Source organism: Neofelis nebulosa, chromosome 15 (genome assembly GCF_028018385.1).
Source record: "Neofelis nebulosa isolate mNeoNeb1 chromosome 15, mNeoNeb1.pri, whole genome shotgun sequence".
NCBI classification, from domain to species: domain Eukaryota; kingdom Metazoa; phylum Chordata; class Mammalia; order Carnivora; family Felidae; genus Neofelis; species Neofelis nebulosa.
In genome coordinates, this window is record NC_080796.1 from 22,509,197 (window position 1) to 22,532,144 (window position 22,948).

Here is a 22,948-nt window from a genome sequence, read left to right on the forward strand (position 1 = left end):
GCCTGGAGCCTGTTTCCGATTCTGTGTCTCCCTCTCTCTCTGCCCCTCCCCCGTTCATGCTCTGTCTCTCTCTATCCCAAAAATAAATAAAAAGCGTTGGAAAAAAAAAAAAAAAAAAAAAAAAAGATGCAAGTTAAAGTTCATGTGGTAACCGATTGGATTTTACAAATTAAAGTGTAGTTTGAATAGAATCCAAGTGTAATATCCAGGTACCAGCAGAGAATTCTGGATGTCAATAATGTTCAATTCAATTCTATTCACCCTTACCAGCCAATTCATATTAGTCCTGGAAATTAATTTTGGTTACCTAAAATGACTCACACATGAAAGCAAAAAATTTTCCCATAACTGAATTACAGAAAGAAATCGGCTAAAGGGATAAATGTCTTCATTTAAGATTCTAATTGTTTAAGAATGAATATATCACTATTTATTAAATTTATAGTTTTGACCTATAAATATACTGTTAAAAATTCTATAGCATAGAATCAAATGGTCTCCAATTACCTCTTCAAAAGTGATTGTAAAGGCAACCCCAATTGGTGGGGAGCCCATGAAAGAACTAGAATAAGAAGGTCTAGATTCTCATCTCAGTGCTGCCATTTCTTAGCTGAGATCTGTATACCTTTGATAAATATTCAAAAGGTTTAGAGAAAAATAAAATTTTAGGAACAATGAAAAATGGAGCAAAAGATGATACCCTGATAGGAAACCTAGGAAACCATTAATGGACAATATTTATTTGTAAAGGCTGGTTTTTTCCGGGAATCAAGTTTATTATGTATAGTTTAGGGCTGCCAGCAACACAAGCAACAAGCACTGGAAATGTAGGCTCAAGGACAAACTGAGATCATGTAAAGTAAGCTTTCTGTGAGAGTGAATATAAATGGAGAACTGGATGCTGGAAGTATTGGTGTTTTGTTTTGTTTTAAGTTTATTTATTTATTTTGAGGGCGAGCATGCACCAGCAGGGAAGGGGAAGAGTGAGAGTCCCAAGTAGGCTCCGTGCTGTTAGCGCAGAGCCTGACGTGGGGCTCAGTCTCATGAACCACGAGATCATGACCTGAGCCGAAATGAAATCAAGAGTTGGATGCTTAACTGACTGAGCCACCCAAGGCACCCCGGGAGGATAGTTTATATCAGCACTCTTCAATAAGAAACTTCCTGAGATGATGAAAATGTTCTAGATCTTCGTTTTCCAATATGGTAATTACCACTGGGCACATGTGGCTACTGAGCCACTGAAATGTGGCTAGTGCAACTGAGGAACTAAATTTTAAATTTCCTTTATTTTAATTAACTAAAACTTAGATTTATCCATAAAATGGCATATTATTTAACAGTAAAAAGAAACAAGCTAGAACCTTAAATGTTACATTGCTAAGTGAAAGAAGACATTCTCACCCACAGAACTACACAGCACTAAAAGTGAACCCTCATATAAACTATGGAATTTAGTTAATAACCATTTACCAAAACTGGCTCATCAACTATAACAAATGCCCCACAATAATGCAAGATGTTAACAGAAGTAACTGTAGAAGGAAGACGTATATGGAAACTCTGTATCTTCAGGACAATTTTCTGTAAACCTAAAATTGCTCTAAAAAACATTAAGTCTAGGAAAAAATTTTAAATTTAAGTAGCCATTTGTAGCTAGTGGTTGGTACTGAACAGCACAGATCCATAATAATGCAAGACTGATGTGGGAAGAAAATGAGAATGGTACCTCATTCCTGACCACTACCTTCGAAAGTACACATACAGGGTGCCTGGCTAGCTCAGTCAGTAGAGCATGTGACTTGATCTCCAGGTTGTAAGTTCGAGCCCCACATCAGGTGTAGAGATTGTTTAAAAGTAAAATCTTAAAAAAAAAAAAGTACACATATATTTAATCCTAACTTACACAAAGTTTATATGTACCTTGAAAAACAAAACTTTTTCAAATATTTTAGATGAAAATTGTTCTAAAATGATTTTTGTTGAACAGAATTTGAGGAGAATAACATTTATTGAATCAATACTAGATATCAGGTACTATACTATGTATGTTATCTCATTTAAACTTCAAAACAAATCTTTAATGGAAGGAATTACCATTTCTATTTTTAGGGATAAAGAATCATAAAGCTTAAGTGATAGAAGATGAGAACCTAGATATATCTGACTCCAAAGCCTGTGTCCAAATGTACTCTGTACATTTTTATGACTCCCAAAATTAAAACATAATTGAATTTTCCCACAATGACTTTTCATCAGGAATAGGTTATTAGCACAACACAAAAACTAATGACATACTCAGAGTCTATGTTACAAGGCCCCAAGCTAATGTGGTTTTTTCCCTGTCGCCTGTCCCCTTGCTCTCCATTTTACCTATAGTGCCTCTATTCCCACAGCAAATTTGCACCTTTTAATCTGCTGTGGGATCAGAAAACAATCAAATTTATTAGAATTATGTAAAAACCAAGAGAGCTCCTAAGCCAGTGCCTTAGTGCAGATGATCTGGCTCGTTAATCTTGTGACAATTAAAACTTTTTGTATACTTCTTATTCTAAACTGGGACATGGATAGATGAAATATTGTTCTATAATAAAGTCAACAATACAATAATCCTCCTTCATTCACAAATCGCACACTAAACCATATATATTTTTTAACTTTATTTTGAAAGAAACAGAAACAGTGTGAGCAGGGGAGGGGCAGAGAGGGAGAGAGACTGAATCCCAAGCAGCCTCCATGCTATCAGTACAGAGCCCAAGGCTGGGCTCCAACTCATGAACTGTGAGATCATGACCTGAGCCAAAACCAAGAGTTGGATGCTTAACCAACTAAGTCATCCAGGTGCCCCTAAACCATATATATATTTTTAAGTTCATTTATTTTGAGAGAGAGAAAGAGTGTGCAAGAGAGCAGGGAAGGGGCAGAGAAAGAGGGAAGAATCCCAAGCAGGCTCTGCACCATCAGCATGGAGCCTGATGTGGGGCTCAATCCCACAAACCATGAGATCATGACTTGAGCCTAAATCAAGAGTCAGATGCTCAACTGAATGAGCCACCCAGGCGCTCCCCACTAAACCATATTTTTAAGCATAGATCTCTAAACATCATCTCCCTTAAAGTTGTTATTTTAATGATTGAATCTCGATTTACTATACTAGTTTTCCAGTAAATGTCACTATCAAAAATTAATGAGGTGTATATAAAAACACAAATATTTAGTTTACTTTTCTGAAAAAAGTCTCTATTAAAGAAAAGCAGGAATGTTACTGCATTGAGTTGTAAATATTCTTAAGTAATTCTTTCTCATCACTTTTTAAGTTGTTCTTACAACTAAATAAATTTTCCCCTAAAAAGAGGAGATTAGTAAGGTAACTTTGGAGGTTGCCAAGGACTTCTTTTGAAGTTTTTGAAGTCTGATCAAGAACTCTGACATTTGGAAACAATTAAGAGAATAAGAATATTTAAAATCATGTTTTAAAAAGGGGAGGATTAATATCAAAATTTAAATTTTTCTTCTCCACATAGATTTCCTGTAACTTACTACAAATCTTTAATGAGGCACATGGGTGGCTCAGTTGGTTAAGCGTCCAATTCTTGATTTTGGCTCAGGTCATGATCTTACAGTTCCACGAGATCAAGCCCCACATCAGGCTCTGCCCTGACAGCATGGAGCCTGCTTGGATTCTCTCTCTCTCAAAACCAACCAACCAACCAACCAACAAACTTAAAAAAATCTTATTAATATGAAATCTGTTCTGTGCTTCACCCTGTAAGTTTTAAGATTTCAATTTAATTGGGGGGAGGGAAGGGAGTACCATTTTGAACTTAAGGTAAGGATAAAAGAGTACTTCCAAAGCCCAAAATTGAAACTTCAAATTGAGCAATTCTAAATTCACAGACATCAGGAGTGCCTGGCTGACTCAGTTGGTGGAACATGTGATTCTTGATGTTGAGGTTGTGAATTTGAGCCCCATGTTGGGTATAGAGATTACTTAGAAAAATAAATTTACAGGGCGCCTGGGTGGCTCAGTCGGTTGGGTGGCCGACTGCGGCTCAGGTCATGATCTCACGGTCTGTGAGTTCAAGCCCCGCGTCGGGCTCTGGGCTGACGGCTCAGAGCCTGGAGCCTGCTTCGGATTCTGTGTCTCCCTCCCTCTCGGACCCTCCCCCCGTTCATGCTCTGTCTCTCTCTGTCTCAAAAATAAATAAACGTTAAAAAAAAAAAATACTTTAAAAAAAAGAAAAATAAATTTACAGAAGTCCAACTTTATTATACTTTATTCCAGAATGAAAAAAAGTCCAATGGTTTTCTCTCTCAATGAACTAAGCCAATCAAAACAAGCTACAAATCAATTGCTTTTATAACAGTGTCTACATTTTTGGAAGGAGTCAGGTATAGAGCCAAAACCTAGGTTTTTAAGATTTATTCAACATGGGATTAACAGCATAGTGTCAGGCAAATTTTAACTCTAAATGTCCTCAAAGATCAGCTGAATAAAATTATAAAACAGATTCATAAAGATCAAAGAATTTCAACCTAACAATCATTTTCTGGTATCATCTCAAATTAAGTCCTACACATTCCAAGTTTCTTCTACACATTAAGAAAAATTAAAAAAAAAAAAAAAGAGAGAGGGAGAAAACAGAAGGCAAATTGCAAAGAGCAAAATAAGTATTAGTTGCTCACATATGTATAGAACATTACAATTTGGTTAATTCTCATAACCCAATAAGGAAATAGAAATGAGTCTGAGAATTTGAGTAGAACTCTTTTGGAATGATCAAAAACTAAAACTGCAAATCGCTGTGACTTTCAACTTTTCTTACATAAAGAGTCTCTGGCGGTCTGCCTACTGTACTCAAGAGAAGCATGCAAAGAATGAGATGGTTTCTGATCCCTAACAATCCTATCCCAAGTTTTTTCTGCACGTTCAATTATACAAAGTACTATTCCTTAATCTTGACTCTATCGTTTTATGTTAAATCCACAGAGACACAAAGTAGAATGGTGGTTGCTAGGGACCAGGGGGAGGAGAAAATGGGGAGTAACTGCCTAATGGGTACAGTTTCCTTTGGGGGTGATAAAAGGGTTTTAGAATTAGACAGTGGTGGCTGCACAACATCATGAATATACTGCTACTAAACTGCTCACTTTAAAATCATTAGTTGGGGCACCTGGGTGGCTCAGTCGGTTGAGCGTCTGGCTTTGGCTCAGGTCATGATCTCACGGTTCGTGGGTTCGAGCCCCGCATCGGGCTCTGTGCTGACAGCTCGGAACCTGGAGCCTGCTTCGGATTCTGTGTCTCCCTCTCTCTCTGCCCCTCCCTAGCTCACGCTTGCACTCTCTCTTTCTGTGTCAAAAATAAATAAACTTAAAATAAATAAATAAATAAAATCATTAGTTTTATGTTAAATGACCTGAATTTTATTTAAAAAAATTTTTATGCAGGGCGCCTGGGTGGCTCAGTCGGTTAAGCGTCTGACTTCAGCTCAGGTCATGATCTCGTGGTTCCTAAGTTCGAGCCCTGCATTGGGCTCTATGCTGACAGTGCAGAGCCTGGAGCCTGCTTCGGATTCCGTGTCTCCTTCTGTCTCTGCCCCTCCTCTGCTTGCACTTTCTCTGTCTCTCAAAAATAAACATTAAAAAAAATATTTTTTTTTTTTTAATTTTATGTTAAGGGACACCTGGGAGGCTCAGTTGATTAAACGTCCAAGTCTGTTTTGGCTCAGGTCACGATCTGAATGGTTTCCAGCCCTGCATCGGATTCTGCACTGACTGCGTGAAACCTGCTTGGGATTCTCCCCCTTTCCCTCTGTCTCTCTGCTCTTCCCCCACACTCACTCTCTCTCTCTCTCTCTCTCGAAAATAAGTAAATAAACATCACAAAAATTTATATTAAGATATATATATATATATATATAAAATAATGACCCCTTTAGAACTCTTCTTCAAAAACACTGCTACCATGTTCAAATGCTATTTAGGTCTTGGAGATTTTTAAATAAAATGCATTACCATATATGCACGATAATATTAAGTTAAATATTACCATATATGCACGATAATAATCAGTGAGATGAGTACTGACATTGGTGCTAAAATGCTTGACAAACATCAAAATATTGTTGACATATGACATTCATTTGTAAATAATCTCAATGAAAAATATAAATGAACCTTAAAATATTTATTCCTCTACAACAGGTCACTATTTCAGTCAGCTCAACTGTGCATGAAAGGCGAACTCAAATTTTTACTAGAATTTTTCTCCCAAAACTCAACCAATTAGGAAAACACTGTGAATTAATAACAAGTGCCTAATATTACATAGAGTAAACAAGAATATTACATAAGAAGTGAACAGGCACAAGTCTGACCAGTAATGGATATAAATAAATGTGCTATAAAGTTAACTGTCTCGGGGATGTAGGACATCATTATTTAGGATTAGTAAACTGTACACTTGAAAATGTGTAGAATCTACCTTAAGAAACTATGGAATAAGAAATATTCCTTTGTATAATGCCAGACAAATTAATCTTATGCCGGAACAACCTCCAAGGCTGGTCCAAAGGTAGCATAGATTTCAGGATTAAACAAAAGAGAAGGAGATCTTTAAGAGGGTCCTAGAGAACGGGCTGATACTGAAATCTGTGACTGTTTTCGATGCAGGCCAATGTGAGAATTTAAATCCATCTGAATCTAATCCCAAAGAATACCTGAACTCCTGCACGTCAGGGCCAAAGCTAAACCAGGTCAGTATACCCTGCCAAGGAACATCTTGCTCCGAGGCATCCACCAAACAAGGATCATTTACCAGCGCATTCTTCACTTTGCTGGGTGTCAACAACTTACAAGATCTATCAGAGAGTAGGCTGATTAGACCCTCATAAAATTCCAATTCAAACCCCAAGATGTAGAAACAAAAGTTCTGCAGAATTCTAAACGGGCTATGGCTTTAAAAAAGCATAAATGAAGAATTTCAAATGTTAGCTGACCCAACTTTAACATCCCTGAACGTTTCTAAAGTCACTTTTAAATTTCCATGCAGTATTTCAAAGGCACAATTTCGTAACTGTTTACATAGCAAATATCATTAGAGTGATACTATAAATCTGTCCTATATAAATGGTAGGAGTTTCTATATCAACAACGTTCAAATCTGCTAAAAGTTAAAATAAGTCTTTCATTTGTAATTCACATGAATACATACTTTCTCAAACTTGTAAGCGAATATTTGGCAGGGTACAAATAATGTTAATAGAAAAGCTATTAGGGCTAAAGACAAGTACAGAATTACAAAGTATAGCTTGTGGCCAAAACAAGGAATCTGTCGACATAGGAGAGGCTTCAAAGTTAAACCTTGAGACACATGGTGGCAGTAGTAAAGCATCTAATTTGTGCCACAAGACCTGGGTTTGAGTAAGCTCTTTTACCTATTAATTATGTGGCCTTTTTTGCTAGTTACATAGCTTCTCCTAGCCTCAGATTCTTCGTATGTAAAGTGAGAACAATACCACAAAATATTACAGCCTAAACAGGATTAAATGAGAATGTTTTTACTCATTTAACAAAGATGCTTTAAAAATTTAACTTTTAGCTACAAAAATCCTTTTCAAATATCTTCAAATGAATCAAATATACTAACTTCTAATATTACAAAGAAAATACAAGGGAATTCTTAAATACTACTTGAGAAACTTAAATTATCAGAATAAACACCAATAAAATATCACAATGCAGGGATCACATCTTAAAAGAGTTTTGACACTTATTAAAACCAGAACTCTCTCTGGTTTTAAGATTTTTCAATATTAAACAGAAATAGGGACCCAGACTCAACCCATAAATTGTTGGATCAACATCCAATTTCAAACACAAACCCTTAACACTAAAAAATGTTGTCAGGCAACCGATATTAAGTATGAGGAAAATCAGTCCCTGTCACGACATGATGAGATTTTTTTTCATAACAAAGCACACTAACCACTTACAATTTACAAACTTGTCTTTAGTTGCATTTTGTACTGACCTAACAAAATTCAGCATTTAAAAAAAAAAATCATGAATTTAAGCACTTAAAAAAGTGTCCTTTCTAAAACTTATTCCCAGAACATTCACATTAGCTGGAGGCATGTGAAAGCTGTTCTTTCCCCATCACTTAAAAATCAAAATATCCACATTATTTATCCTAGGCATAAAAGTTATTCACATTTACCCACTATACTTCAATCCTAAACAATAAGACAGCTCAACCTTTGTGTTTATTTAATTGTCTATTTACTGCCAATTCTCATCAAAGAATTAAGGACTAGCACCGTACATTAAACTTCACATAACCTAAAAATGCTTTGAATTAGGACACAAATTCTAATTAGGAATTTACCCTAAAGATGGATGAAAGATACTAACTGGCATCTTCTCTGCACAGGCCCATCTTCCTTTTAAGAACACAAACTAGACTGGACCACACAACTGAATGTTATGTTAAATAGTGGAAAGCAATCTTCCTGGATGCATCCAAACTATTTTAATATAAATTTCTGCATACCTAGGTAGAAACTGAAATAGAAATAACTTGAATCATTCTCCCCGCCCCCACTTGGAAATGGACGTGGTGGAAGCCTCAAAAAATTAAATTTAGTAGTCGCAGTTAACAGTTGAAATCACAGGCGCCACTACCCCAGGGCAAATACGATGAAGAGCTGCCTCTCCATAAACCTCAACATTCAAAAGAGAACAGTTGTTTCTAGTTTTTGAAAGTTACAAAAAAAGTTTTGAAACCTTATTAAAATCTGCTTCAGAAATCAAACTTACAGGAAAGGTTAGTCTTAGAACAAACTACTGAAATGCAAAATTGGAGCCTGAGACAGCACACAAGAAGTTCTAGCCTGAAGACGAACCACTTCCCTCCTGAAGAAATGTTTCGTTAGGTCCATTCTATGTTAATGTTGTTTCTTATGCGGCACATTAATAATTCAAAACGGTTCGTTCGAAGAAAAGTTCTATTCAAACATTACAATTTGTCTTCGCGTTGCCAGTAAGTGGCTTTGTTTCCAGTTTCATGGACTATTCTGGGATGTCAAGAGTTATATTATTACTGCTTCAAAAGAGCCCTTGTTTCACTCTCACCCGGGACGTGGGCATAATTGATGTTTAGAGAGAACTGATGCCAAGAGATGTTTTAAGAACATCCCTTAGTCCTCCATCCCTCCCCATCCCTTATCGATAATCACATTTTACCTTGTTTGTTTTTTGGTGTTGCACTTAAATTTTTTTAAAAAGACACCCGCATACACAATTTCCCGATCGCCAGCAGGAAGAAAGACCATCTGGCTCGACCTCCTGGAGCTTTCAGGGAAATGGACACCGTTAAAACCCACTTGGCCGAGCAAGGGGAGCGCTTCAGGGGTTAGGGAGGGGAGCAGCCCCCGGGTGCCAGGAGGCGGAGGCGGTACCAGTTTACAGACGCCTTCATCTCCCCACCCCCCCACCGACCCGGGGTCCAAAAAGCATTTCCTGCGCGCATTCATCACCCGCCGAGGCCCTCGGAGTAACCGCCGAGCTGGGCGGCCTTCGGACCCCTCCCTCCGGCCGAAGTCTCCCGCGCCCTCCCCTTGTCCAGGGCGGCGTCCGCACCTCCCCACGGCCTACCCACCCAGGCAGGCCCTCCCGGCGGCGCTCGGAGGCCTGAGGCCTAAGGACGCGGGCCGCTGACAAGCCCCTCCGCCGGCGGCGGGGCTGAAGCCGAGGGCCGGGGGGTGGAGGGGTGGCCGCTACCGCCGAGGGGTGGAGGACGGGCGAGGACGGCCCCTTCCCCGCCGCGGCCGCCTATTGTTCCCGACGGGGGCCGGGCGGCGGCCGCCGCGCACCCCACGCCGCCGCCGCCGCCGCCGCCTACCGCTCGCTCACCGCGCTGGTCCGAGCAGCAGCTCCTCTCAGCTCCGAGTCCCCGCGGCCGTCGCCACCGCCGCGGCAGCCAACGCCGCCGCCGCCGCCACCGTCGACTCTGACTCTGTCCCAGGCCGCCGGGCCACGGCCGCCGCCGCCACCGCCAGCGCCGCCTCCGGCCTCCCACCTGCTGCTGCTGAGGCTGCTCCTGCAGCAGGGGCCATCTTGTTGGTCGGCCTCCTCTTCCTCCTCCTCCTCCTCCTCCCCGTCGCTCGTTGTCCTCGTCCCCTTCCTCTTCCTCGGGCTCCGGCCCGCCCCGGAGACTGGGGCGGGGACGATGGCAAGGCTCCTCCTTCGTGGGGCGGGGCGCGCGGAGGGGAGGGGCGGGGCGGACGCGGGAGGAAAGCTCTGAGTCACCGGCCGCCAACGCCCGGGAGGGAGGCCCGCGACGCTCTCCGCCTCCCCTCGGGGCGCACCCACGCCCGGAGCCGCCAAACTGGTCCAGCAGTCCGCCTGCCCTCCCCCACCAGCGTCTTTGCGCCCAGAGGCGAGCGGCCAGACGGCGCGGGGGGATTGGGAAATTTCTGACGTTTCCATCGAACTCTGCACTCCCTCTACCCCTAGGCTTTCTCAGTTCTAGTCCTCCACTCTGGTTCCTTTTCATATCCCCCTCCCCCACCCAGAGAATTTGTTCTTGTCTTGTTTTATCCGGGTTCCCGATCGCACTAGCTTTGCCCTGGTCACCGCTCTCACCGAGTCCCAGAGAGTCCCCCTTCCCAACGCGGCGAAAACGGCCGAAAGGCCTGGACGCTCACTGCTCCAAAATGTGTTTCCAGGCCTATGTGAACGACGATAGGTGTCTGGGGCAGAACGGAAAGATTTCGGCCCGTGGAAAAGTTCCCTGGATCTAAAAGATAACCTTGTGATAATTGAAAGTTTCTTCTCCCTTATGGAAAAGAAGCCATTTTGATTTGGAGGTGGTGGGAGACCCCTTCAAGCCAGTTGCGCTTAACCAAACCCGTGGTTTTAAAGGAGAGAAATGGAATTCTTTTGGTATCATAACAGTCCCAATTTCAAGATAAATCGTCCACAGTGGAGATGGTCCTCATACACACACCCAGTTAATAACTCCTCTGCATTATGCCCTTTTTTGTTTCAGGTCTTGACCAAGAGAGCAGAGATTTTGCTTTCCTGTCCTTTCTTCACTGCAGGCATCACCAATACCAAGAACAGTACTATATTTAGAGAAGCTACTGCCTTTAACTCGATAAAGTCAATCGCAGTGTTTCATAATATTTGTAAAACACATTATCACACACCTTCCTAAACTCTGAGCGGAGGTCTTTTTAGTTGCTGACACCCTCCTGTACTGAGATTTCAGCTCCTTTTTAGGCTAAGACCTATTGATGTCTTTCTATTGAATGAAATTGACTGCCTTTGAAGTGCGCTAAATCTGTAACCTTCCCTTCAGCCTCCTCAGTAGTAACCCCAATCCTACAAATAACTAACTTCTAGCTATCACGGAGGGATTAGGTTAGTGAATGCTAATCTAAAGGCTATCTCTTGGATAGCCTTTTCCTCCTCAAAGAGCCAGACCTCAGTCCCCTGCTAGGAAAAACAGATTAATCTGTTCCTCCTGTTTTTCCTCCTCCTCCCTTCTTCTCACTCCTAGGGAACCTTCCACAACAGAAGGTTTTAGCGGCTGTTGCTAGGCAAACATGCCAACTTCCCTGTTTAGGTGAAGCAAATAACCCAACTTCCATTACAAGCAGCCTAGATAACATAATTTCTTTAAACTATTAATAGTTGTACCTCACTCGGCAAATCCCTTTCACGGTTCTCTTATAAAATATGGTTTTAAAGTTAAATTTCTTTTTATTTCATCAATATTTCAGTTGAGCATAAGTTTAAAGCCAAGGGGCTTCCCAGAATTCATTTTAATAATATAATTAAACAGAAACATTTGGCAGAAAAAGGAGAAAAGTAGCTTTGAAAATTACTTCGGTGTTTACAATAAAAGCTAATCTGTGAGAAACATTTATATGCTTTGAACTCCCCACTTAGGGTAGATGTATAAATTACAGAGAATAATTTGTTCCCTGAGACTGTGTCTATTTAGAAGAAAGGTTATATGGTTATTTGGCAAAAAAACAACAACAACAAAAAGACCTTCTGGATTTTATTCCCAAATTAATACACTAAGAATTTTAGCTATTGAACTAAGCTCTTTTTCTGATTTTGCTGTTCAAAATTTTTGCCAATTGTTATGGAGTAGTAACATTTTTCGGGGTGTTGAGAAGTATTAATCCAGTGAAATAGTGTCTGAGCAGTTCCGTGAGCTAAAATAACACTTTAAGAATGTATTACTAAAGACAAACAGCTTATATGTTTTACAGTCATTTGTGCTTAGAAATCACTACTGTGTCACTTTAAGACAACTTAAACAATTTAGTTTTATTTTGTATTTTATTATTTAAATCTGATATAGAATGCCTAGAAATTTAGACTCTGCCCTGGCCTCCACCAGTGGTATATTATGAAAATTAAATGAGTCATTTCATGTAAAGGATTTAGAATAGTTCATGGCACATAGTAAGTACTCAGATGATTTTTAAAAATCCATTTTATGTATATGTCATTAGAGCCTTTAGTTTTTTCATCAGTCAAATGAGGATGACAAGTCATCAAATACATTCTTGCTCTTAGCATGAACTCAAAAATTAATGCTAGTTTTTGGAGCACACAAAAATCAGTTAAAATAATGCCTTAGGAATTTTTCAATGTATTTTCTTTTTTTTTTGAAGTTTATTCATTTTTTGAGAGACAGAGACAGAGCATGAGTGGGAGAGGGGCAGAGATACAGGGAGACACAGAATCCGAAGCAGGCTCCAGGCTCTGAACTGTTGGCAGAGAGCCCTATGTGGGGCTTGAACTCATGAACTGTGAGATCATGACCTGAGTGGAAGTTTAACCGACTGAGCCACCCAGGCGCCCCTCACTGTATTTTCTGATATGCCTGTACTACATTGTTCTTCTTTTGATTTTGTCTTTTTTTTTTTTTTTTTTTTTTTTACTAAACCATGTTTTAAGTTATGCAGAGTGAGTAAGCTAGCACATGCGTGAATAATACTCTGGGATGTGTAATTGCCAACGTAAGGCATTGTTTGTTTATATTAAAACTAGAAAAGGTTTTTAGATGCCAACCAACTTATATGAAACAGAGACGAGGAAAGGTTGAATACATCATATATGTACCCAACTCCTTGTTTACAGACAAATATCATATTACTGATGAGGAGGTTAGAGAGTGAGAAGGGCAGGAATGAGGGGAAAATACAAAGATATTCGAATAAGTCATGTGTCCCTGCCTTAAGGAAATTGAACAGTCTAGTAAGAGGAATACAATATGATACGCACGTAAACAGCTAGAGTATAAAATAAACTGGATCATTATTGCATAGAAAGTATAAAGTTATATGCAGGTTAAAAGGAAGAAGTAGTAGGAACCTTTGTTCTAATGTCACAGAAACTACCTTTTGACAGGTAGAAATATGATGTGTGATATTAGATGTGTACCCAGAGCCACAGAAGTATAATCAGCTTTCAGCTCAAGGCGGGACGAGGATGAGGAGGACAAGGAATGGGAAACGGTAGGGTGTATGGATAGAGTTTAGATTAACTAAAAACCCTGGTTAAAGTACAGCTAGGACCTGAGACCTCTCCAGTGTAATCATTTATGTAGGGAGAGGGAATGACATCCTCAAACACAAACGCATGCACAAAATAGAAAGCACTAGAGCTGAGTCACCTGGATTTTCTGAACAGCTTTAGGTAAAGAGTGGGAGTCCGACTGAGTCCTCTTCATCCTCCACACCCTAACCCTCCCTCATATGTGGATTCTCCATAACCTACTCCCTCCCCCAGTTGACACTCCTATTACCACTGTTCATTAAGATTATAATGAAAATAAATAGAAACAGAGGAAGATATTCCAAGCGATTACACTAAGGGAATATTAGGAAACCAATAGTGTCTCACCTACCCTTCACCTTTAGAGTCCAGTCCCAAACTGAACCAAATCAGCGTCTGCAAACTAGACCTGAAGGATTGCCTTAGATTCGGGGTAACAATCCAAAGTAATCATGGCAGATGTAGCCCAAGTCATTTCTGGGGTTTCTGGAGCTAGTTTCCTGTAGACTTGATCCCAAAAGCCAAATAAATCAATGTTTCTGAGTCCTCCTGAAATTGCTTCGGAACCTGTTAGCAAGCCCTCTTGCTCAACTATAGTTAGACCAAAACAGTTAAAACCAGATACAAAGAAGCTTAACTCCTGTTCTAACTAAAACCCAGTATGCTCATTTCTTGAGGCATTAATGAAGGCATTTTGCAATGACCCAGAACATCCCAATCACCTGACCAGAAAAGCCCTGATAGCAGTGGAATGCCCAGAAGACCACACCCTACATAGCCCCTCATATCCCTTCCCTGCCCATGATCCTGGGCTGAACACATACCGATCTCCACCCATGACCACATGCTCTCTGCCTGCTCTCTTGCACGTTACCCCCCCCCCCAAACCTCTCTCTATAAAACTCTAGATGTCCACCTTGCTAGAGGAGAAGTTGGTTGTCAAGATTTGAGCCCGCCACATCTCCAGGCTGCCCACACCCAAAATAAATTTCTTCCTTCCTTTTTTCCAAACTCTCATCTCTTTAGTTACTGGCTTCTCTTGTGATGAGTTTCTCTAAGTTTGCTCAGCACTATTGTTGGCAAACCCAGCCAGGAGCTGTGCTTTCAATTTGTCCAGCCCCCTCGGGATTCTCTGGGATGGAACAGTTGGCCCTGAAGTGCACCATGGCTCACCCATTTGTTTCCAGAGTTAGCAGCTATGAAAGATCTTTTAATAACAAACTGGCCTGCCTGCCTTTCATGAAGGCCTCCAGCCCAACACTGAGCATCTCTGAACTTCAGCTGACCTTTTGAGACTCAGTCCAAGGTTACAGTAAACAGAACACCTGTATGAAAGAGACATCAGACATCTTTCAGCCAAGAGGCCCATTCTAGGCACTGCTTTAAACGGTGTTAAGAGAAAGCAGCTCCACTTGGAAAAAATTACTGAAATTTTGGTGGATTTCATTATCATACTAGTTTCCTAAGGCTACTGTAACAAATACCACAGACTGGGTGGCTTAAACAACAGAAATATTCTCATGATTCTGAAGGCTAGAAGTCCAAGATCAAGGTGTTGGCAGTTTTGATCTCCTCCAAGGATTCTCTCCTTGGCTTGCAAAGGGCCGTCTTATCCCACTGTCTTCACATTGTGTTCATTCTGTGTCTATGTGTATCACAATCTCTTCTTATAAGGACACCAGGCATATTTGATTAAGGCCTACCTCAATGCTCTCATTTTTCTTTAATTACCTCTTTTTATAGGCTCTATCCCCAAATATAGTCACGTTCTAAGGCTTAGAACTGTATCATATTAATTTTAGGGTAAGGGACACAATTCAGCCCATAACACTAATAAATGCTCACTTTAAGAATATCATATTTATTGGGGCGCCTGGGTGGCTCAGTCGGTTGAGCAACCCACTCTTGATTTCAGCTCAGGTTGTGATCTTATGGCTGTGAGATCGAGCCCTACGTCGGACTCTGTACTGGGTGGATCCTGCTTAAGATTCTCTCTCCCTTTGCCCTCACCCTGCTCTCTCAACCTCTCTATCTCTCTCAAAAAAATAAAAATAAAAAGAAGAATATCATACTTATTAATAAAAGGTACTCTTGTGTAGGTACAATTTTAAATTTATTCAGTTAAACCTGAAGCTTTTATTTTTATGTTTATTTATTTTGAGAGAGACAGAGAGATGCAAGTGGGGGAGAGGCAGAGAGAGAGAGAGATAGAGAGAGAGACAGAGAGAGAGAATCCCAAGCAGGATCCACACTGTCAGGGCAAAGCCTGATTCAGGGCTCAATCTCACGAACCATGAGACCATGACCTGAGCCAAAATCAAGAGTAAGACATTCAACCAACTGAGCCACCCAGGTGCCCCAAACCTAGCTTTTCTAATTAATCTTTGCATCATAAAATATCAGTGGTTTTTGGGTATAAATTAGCAATAACAAATAGGGTACTGAAATTAAAAAAAAAAAACTGATTACCAAAATTATCTGAGTCACATCACAATAGAAGTTATCAGAAAACAGATACTAGAACTTGAATAGACTCAAGATTAATATGAAAGGATTTGTATAGCTAATGATTCGATCCTCATTTAGAACTCTGTCTAAATAAGCAATTATAGATATATTGAGGTCAAATGCATTTTTTAATCATATGATATCCTCTAGCACAAATGTATGTTCAATGTTCACTATATCTTGGGCAATATTAGGTTTGTCATATCATGACCAACTAGTTAAGAAAAAGTTGGACATTCGTGTGTGAATCATTCTAGAAACCAGAATTTGAACGGTATGGGTTTTTTGGTTTTTTTTAGTTTATTTATTTATTTTGAAAGAGAGAGAGAGAGAGAGAGAGAGAGAACAGGGAAGGGCAGAGAGAGAGAGAGAGAGGGAGAGAGAGGATTCCAAGCAGGCTCCAAGCTGTCAGTGCGGAGCCCAACGAGGGGCTCAAACCCACAAACAGTGAGATCATGACTCGAGCTGAAATCAGGAGTTGGATACTGAACCAACTGAGCCACCCAGTCACCCCTGAGAGATATGTTTTAAACAAGATGGAGAGGACACTTTCTTTTACTCCATGCTTTACTTTCCTTGGGGGAATGTTTAGAGTTCTTCATGATGTTCTATAGAGGTTAGGGATTAAAGATGAGCTTGGGGAGACTGACTGGCTCAGTCAGTGGAGCATGGGACTGTTGATCTCGGGGTTGTGAGTTCAAGCCCCAGGTTGAATATAGAGATTAATTAAAAATAAAATAAGTGGGGCACCTGGGTGGCTCAGTCAGTTAAACTTCTGACTTCATGAGTTTGAGCCCCACGTTCAGCTCTGTGCTAATAGCTCGGAGCCTGGAACCTGCTTCAGATTCTGTGTCTGTCTCTGCCCCTCCCCCGCTTGTACTCTATCTTTCTCTCAAAAAACAAATAAGCATTAAAAAAAATAAGTAAGAAACTGCTCTCCCACTTGGGACAGATCATGAATCAGACAGATCATCTTCCTAGATGTCCCTATGGTAGACTCTTCATTGAAGATGAATATTCAGCTACATGGTACTCCATGAGTTTGTTCCCCTTTTGTTATCCTCTAGGTTTGAATAAAATCTTATTTGAATGTTCTAGTGTTTTCTCAGCTGTGCCACTTTCTATCAATAGGAGAGTTCTCTTGTCATCTGTAGACCAGTCATTCTCATGCAGGCCAATGTAGCATTGGTAATGCGAAATACCTACAGTTCCCCCAGAGGAAAAGCAAATCTCAGAGGATAAGAGTCAGTTTTTCTCCACCTGGGTATTTGTCTTCTGTTGTCAATCTCAGACAGCTAGGAAGACTAGTACAAACCCTTGCTGTACCACTTATTGGCTGTGTGAGTTTATACAAGTTAGGCTTAGAAAGCTTCAATTTCCCTCCCCGTATATACATTAAGGATTGTAAAATGTATCTAACATGGCTTTTATGGTTATTAGAAAGAGGAAATACATATAAAGCCTCTAATACAATGCCTGACATCTACCAGACACTCAATGAGCAAGAGTTACTAAAATTATCATAGGTACTATGTGTTGCATTAGGCTGGTGATTTTCAGTTTTGTGGTGAACGTTTAAAAACTGTATTATATCTTTAGCTCTGACCCTAGAGATTCTGATTGGAGGTATTAGTTTGGGGCCAGAGATCTTTAATTTTTTTGAATTTTATAGGTGATCCTATCCTATTGTCTGAGGTAAGAACCAGTGATATAGATCAAAGGTCAACAAGCTTTTTTGGTAAGTGGCCAGATAATAAATATTTTAGGCTTTGCAGGCCATACAGTCTCTGTCACAATTTCTCAACTCCGCTGTTGTAGAAGGAAAGCAGCCACAGAAAAAATGTAAATGAGCATGACTGTCTTCCAATAAAACTTTATGTACAAAAACAGACAAAAAGAGATGGTGGGCTGGATTTGGCCCCCAGATTGTTGTTTGCCAACCCTGTCTTATATGAAGAGAGATTTTATTTGCCAAAGTCAGGGAAAGTATTTTATCATTATTATGTTTAACAGTAGCATTAAAAACCTTACATGTAATGACGAATGTTTGGTGTTAAACACAATTAACTAAACAGACAGAGCTCCTGCCATCCAAGGAATTAGTTTCTGAAACAACAACAACACAGACATGATGTTTATAAGTATCCTGTATGACTAATTGTCATATAAACAGATGACTGTATGAGACTAAATGTGAAACTGAGTTCAGAGGTGGGCAGATTTTCCCAATGTTCTTGACTTACAAATATCAGATAAAATAAAAGGAGCATTCAGTAACCAATGGAAAGAGGAGAACAATACCCCAATCTAGCTCTCTAAAGAGGAGAACAATACCCCAATCCTGCCTCTATAAGCAGGAGGCAATAAGGGAGCATCTTTTAGATCTTTAGAGCACCTGGCTGGCTCAGTTGGTAGAGCATACGACTCTTGATCTTCGGGTCCTGAGTTTGAACCCTACGTTGGGCAGAGATATTATTTGGGGAAAAAAGAAAAAAGAAGGGTCCTTTAAATGAAACTTCATGGCTCTCTACATAGCCAAATTTGCCTTTTCTCAATTGTAATTTCTTCATCAAACACATTATTGTCAGATTTATCCTCTGAGGTAAAGGGCTACATTATAGTTGCAGTTTAATGAAACAAGTGACTATTTCATTTATTTAACCTGGAACAACAACAACAACAAAAAAGTTTCACTTTCTCAATAGGAATGGTAAAATAGAAGAAAAACCAGTGGACCAACTGTGTGTGTGTGTGTGTGTGTGTGTGTGTGTGTCTGTGTGTGTCTGTGTGTGTGTACGTATATATGGGTATGTTTAAATCGAGTGATGGGTAATTTAGTAACCTTCTGCCTACATTTGTAGAAATGATGCAATCATAGTTGGGGAGGGCAAGATTCTCCTACATCTCCTTGTATTTCTGAAAGATGGACATACATAATGAGTTATTTATAATTTTATGGCTGCCCAGTTCTTACGCTCCCCTCCTTACACTATTTGGGACTTTTCCACTTGGGAATGTTGGTGGGTGGCAGGACCTCTTCTCCAGATACTTGCCTTCTGCCCTTCCACATCCCCACCTGCTCCACCCCTACAGTAATCCTAGGATGAGGGAAAGTGACCTAAGCCTGATAGACTGGATGGTGTTACTTGGGACTTTGAATCCGGGCTGAGTTATGAAGAATAAGCAGCATTCACCCCGCTCACATGTGTAATATCCAGAGTCTGGTGGCCCAGTGGCAGCTATCTCTGGAGTGGTATTCAGTATTCACTAGCAATGGCAGTGGGTACCCTAACCAGGCCATTTCAGGACTGACTTTAACTGTGATTCTGGCTATCTAGCTTCCCTCAACTTCCTTCCTTACCATCAAAACTGTGATCCAAAGTTCCTCCAGAAAATTCCTTTTTCTGAGATTGCTTAACATATAAAGGAAAGTTACAGAAATCAAGGGATTGCAGAAATAATCTATTTTCAGGGTGCCTGGGTTAGGTAAGTGTGTGACTCTGGATTTTGGCTCAGGTCATGATCTCACGGTTTGGGGGTTCAAGCCCCAAATCGGGCTCTGTGCTGACAGCATGGAGCCTGCTTGGGATTCTCTTTCTCCCTCTCTCTCTGTCCCTCCCCTGCTCACACACATGCTCTCTCTCTCTTTCCAAATAAATAAATAAACATTAAAAAAAAAGAAATAATCCCTTTTCCCATTTGTCATATAGTTTCCCTTTACTCAGTTTAATTGAAGTTATTCATGTTTGGGGTTTTTTGTTTGGGTTTTTTTTTTTTTTTGCCCTGATTTTTATGACTCTAGTCATTAGAGTTTCAAAACTTAAGAGTATACCTGTACCCATTTCACTTAAACTTAAGTGAAGGTGTCCTAAATTCAATGTTCCTTTCTGTTACTCAGTTCATTGATTATACCCAAATAATAAGCACTCCTCTCAAGATTTTGATTTGTTTTTTTTTTTTTTACTCATTCTGCCAAGAATGTTTGCTGCCTGCATTAAAAACTGATATTGTACACATTTCTCGAGGGGAAAGTCTCCATATAAGTCTCTCGTGGCTAAAAATTTTTATGAATGCAAACTACTTTTAATTTTTTTCTTGAATTTCTTTTGCTAACAAGAATCTTCCTAATCAAGCATTTCATTTGGGGCAATCAAAGCCCTCTTTGCTAAATTACATGGAAAAAGGATTCTTTTTTTTTTAATTTTTGCAAAAATATTTCAATGAGCACAATTGAAGTGTTCATTTGTGGCTCTTTTCTGCAGAGACTTATAACCTTGTTTCTGCAACATCTAATCAAGCCCCAGATGTTCTCTACTAATGATATAAAAGTCACAGAATGAAATTAATTTGCACCCACTTTATCACAATCACAATAAATATCTGATAACTGGTTATGTCCCAGTCACTGTGCTGTGGTAATACAGCAGTGAACATGACAGAATCTATTCCTTCAGAGCTTATAGTTTAGCAGGGAAGATAGAATACTTATAAATAATTAAGCAACCGCAAGTGTGAAGGCCAAAGTACATGGCATGTTTAACAGTGAAAAATTGACTGAGTCTAAGATGAACAGAGGCTTCCTCAATAAAATGACATTGAAGCTGAAAGCTACAAGAGGAGTAGAAATGAGCTAGGCAAAGAGAGAGAGAGCAAAATGTTTCAGGCAGAGGGGCTACCTGGCTGGCTCAGTCAGTGGAGCATGTGACTCTTGATCTTGGGATCATGAGTTCTAGCCCTATGCTGGGCATAGAGTTTACTTTAAAAAAAAAAAACAAAAAAAAACAAAAACCCAAGACACAGGGTGCCTGGGTAGCTCAGCCGGTTAAGTGTCTGACTTCAGGTCAGGTCGTGATGTCACTATTCGTGAGTTTGAGCCCCGAGTGGGCTCTGTGCTGACAGCTTGAAGCCTGCTTCAGATTCTGTGTCTCCCTTTCTCTCTGCCCCTCCCCTACTTGTGCTCTGTCTTTCCTCTCTCAAAAATAAATAAACATTAAAAACAAAAAACCTTATAGTATTTTAAATTTGAAACTCCAGATAACGACAAAGATATTAGTGTGAGTGCTTTTCCAAAATTTGTTTAAATCACCAAAACTCTTCCTATTAGACCATCCACTAACTTCCTGTCTATTGCTATAGATGAATCGCTAATTCAAAATCACAGGCATATAATTCCGTGAAGAATGTTTGCTGGGTCTGCTCTACTCCCCCTGCCTTCTCTCTCTCTCTCTCTCTTTCCTTCATACAGGTTTTGATTCACTTTATTTTTCTCATATAAAACTCTGTGGTAGCCACAGTTAGAGCCTGGTGTGGGTCTCTAAGATGTCAGTAAATTCCTGATAGGGAAACTTGGTGAACACAGTCTCTTTCCAAAGGTGAGGGGTGAGACAGCTGAAGGTCTTGGAAATGACATCAACAGTTGCAACAGGTGACAGTGCAGCCCCTGGCCAAGGTGTAGGAGTCATCAGTACCGGCCGTCATCAGTAGCTTCTTGGGCACAGGGGCTGGGATGATGTCTCTGGGGCAACGATATGGTGCACCTGTGCAGAGATAATAGCAGCCAGTCATCTTGTGAGGGACAGTGTGGGGCTGGCTGATATTGCTTCCCCTCTAGTAGCTTCAGAGCACAGAGATGATGGATAGTTTGGCCAGGATCATGGCCCCACTGGATGGCAGTGGCTACTCCTTGGAGCACTAAACACCCAGACTGACCTGTCCATTGTAATCTCTGATGGCAACAAATGCCTGGAACCTGGTCCACTGGCCAGGATGAGTCTGCTTTTGTACAGGCACAGTCTTCAAAATTTCATCAATGATGAGGGGAAAAAAATGATCTCAGATTCCGTGATGGGCAAGGAGAAGAGATAGACCTACTCCAGGGACTTGATTTTCCTGTACTTGACTAGGCAGTCCAGCGTGGTGACAGGGATCTACTTTTCTTTCTTTCTTTTTTTCCTTTCTATAATTTATTTATTTTTTATAATTTGCATCCAAGTTAGTTAGCACATGGTGCAATAATGATTTCAGGAGTAGATTCCTTAAGCCCCTTGCCCATTTAGCCCATCCCCCCTCCCACAACCCCTCCAGTAACCCTCTGTTTGTTCTCCATATTTAAGAGTCTCTTATGTTTTGTCCCCATCCTTGTTTTTATATTATGCTTCTCTTCCCTTATGTTCATCTGTTTTTTATCTGAAAGTCCTCATATGAGTGAAGTCATGTGATATTTGTCTTAGTCTCTGACTAACTTCGCTTAGCATAATACCCTCTAGTTCCATCCATGTAGCTGCAAATGGCAAGATTTAATTATTTTTGATTGCTGAGTAATACTCCATTGTATATATACCACATCTTCTTTATCCATTCATCCATCGATGGATATTTGGGCTCTTTCCATACTTTGGCTATTGTTGATAGTGCTGCTATAAACTTTGGGGTGCATGTGTCCCTTCAAAACAGCACACCTGTATTCCTTGGATAAATACCTAGTAGTGCAATTGCTGGGTCATAGGGTAGTTCTATTTTTAACTCTTTGAGGAACCTCCATACTGTTTTCCAGAGTGGCTGCACCAGTTTGCCTTCCCACCAGTAGTGCAAAAGAGATCCTCTTTCTCTGCATCCTTGCTAACATCTGTTGTTGCCTGAGTTGTTAATGTTAGCTATTCTGACAGACGTGAGGTGATATCTCATTGTGGTTTTGATTTGTATTTCCCTGATGCTGAGTGATGTTGAGCATTTTTTTTTTATGTGTCATTTGGCCATCTGGATGTCTTCTTTGGAGAAATGTCTATTCATGTCTTTTGCACATTTCTTCACTCAATTATTTGTTTTTGGGTGTTGAGTTTGATAAGTTCTTTATAGATTT

The 22,948-nt window shown here is 40.3% G+C and overlaps 1 protein-coding gene and 1 pseudogene across 3 annotated transcripts in view; both read right to left on the reverse strand.

Annotated features, from left to right (window-relative positions):
- The window catches only part of RC3H1 (ring finger and CCCH-type domains 1), an 87,276-nt gene extending 77,087 nt beyond the window's left edge, over positions 1-10,189 (reverse strand). For 2 of the 3 annotated variants that reach the window (XM_058700435.1, XM_058700431.1), the window contains exon 1: positions 9,913-10,189. The gene's annotated coding sequence lies outside the window, so the exon portion shown is untranslated. Of the gene's footprint in view, positions 1-9,901 lie in introns of all 3 variants that reach the window. The other variant, XM_058700432.1, reaches the window with a different exon arrangement.
- Positions 10,190-21,383: 11,194 nt separating this feature from the next.
- LOC131495475 (small ribosomal subunit protein uS5-like) lies at positions 21,384-22,019 on the reverse strand (annotated as a pseudogene).
- Positions 22,020-22,948: the final 929 nt, after the last annotated feature.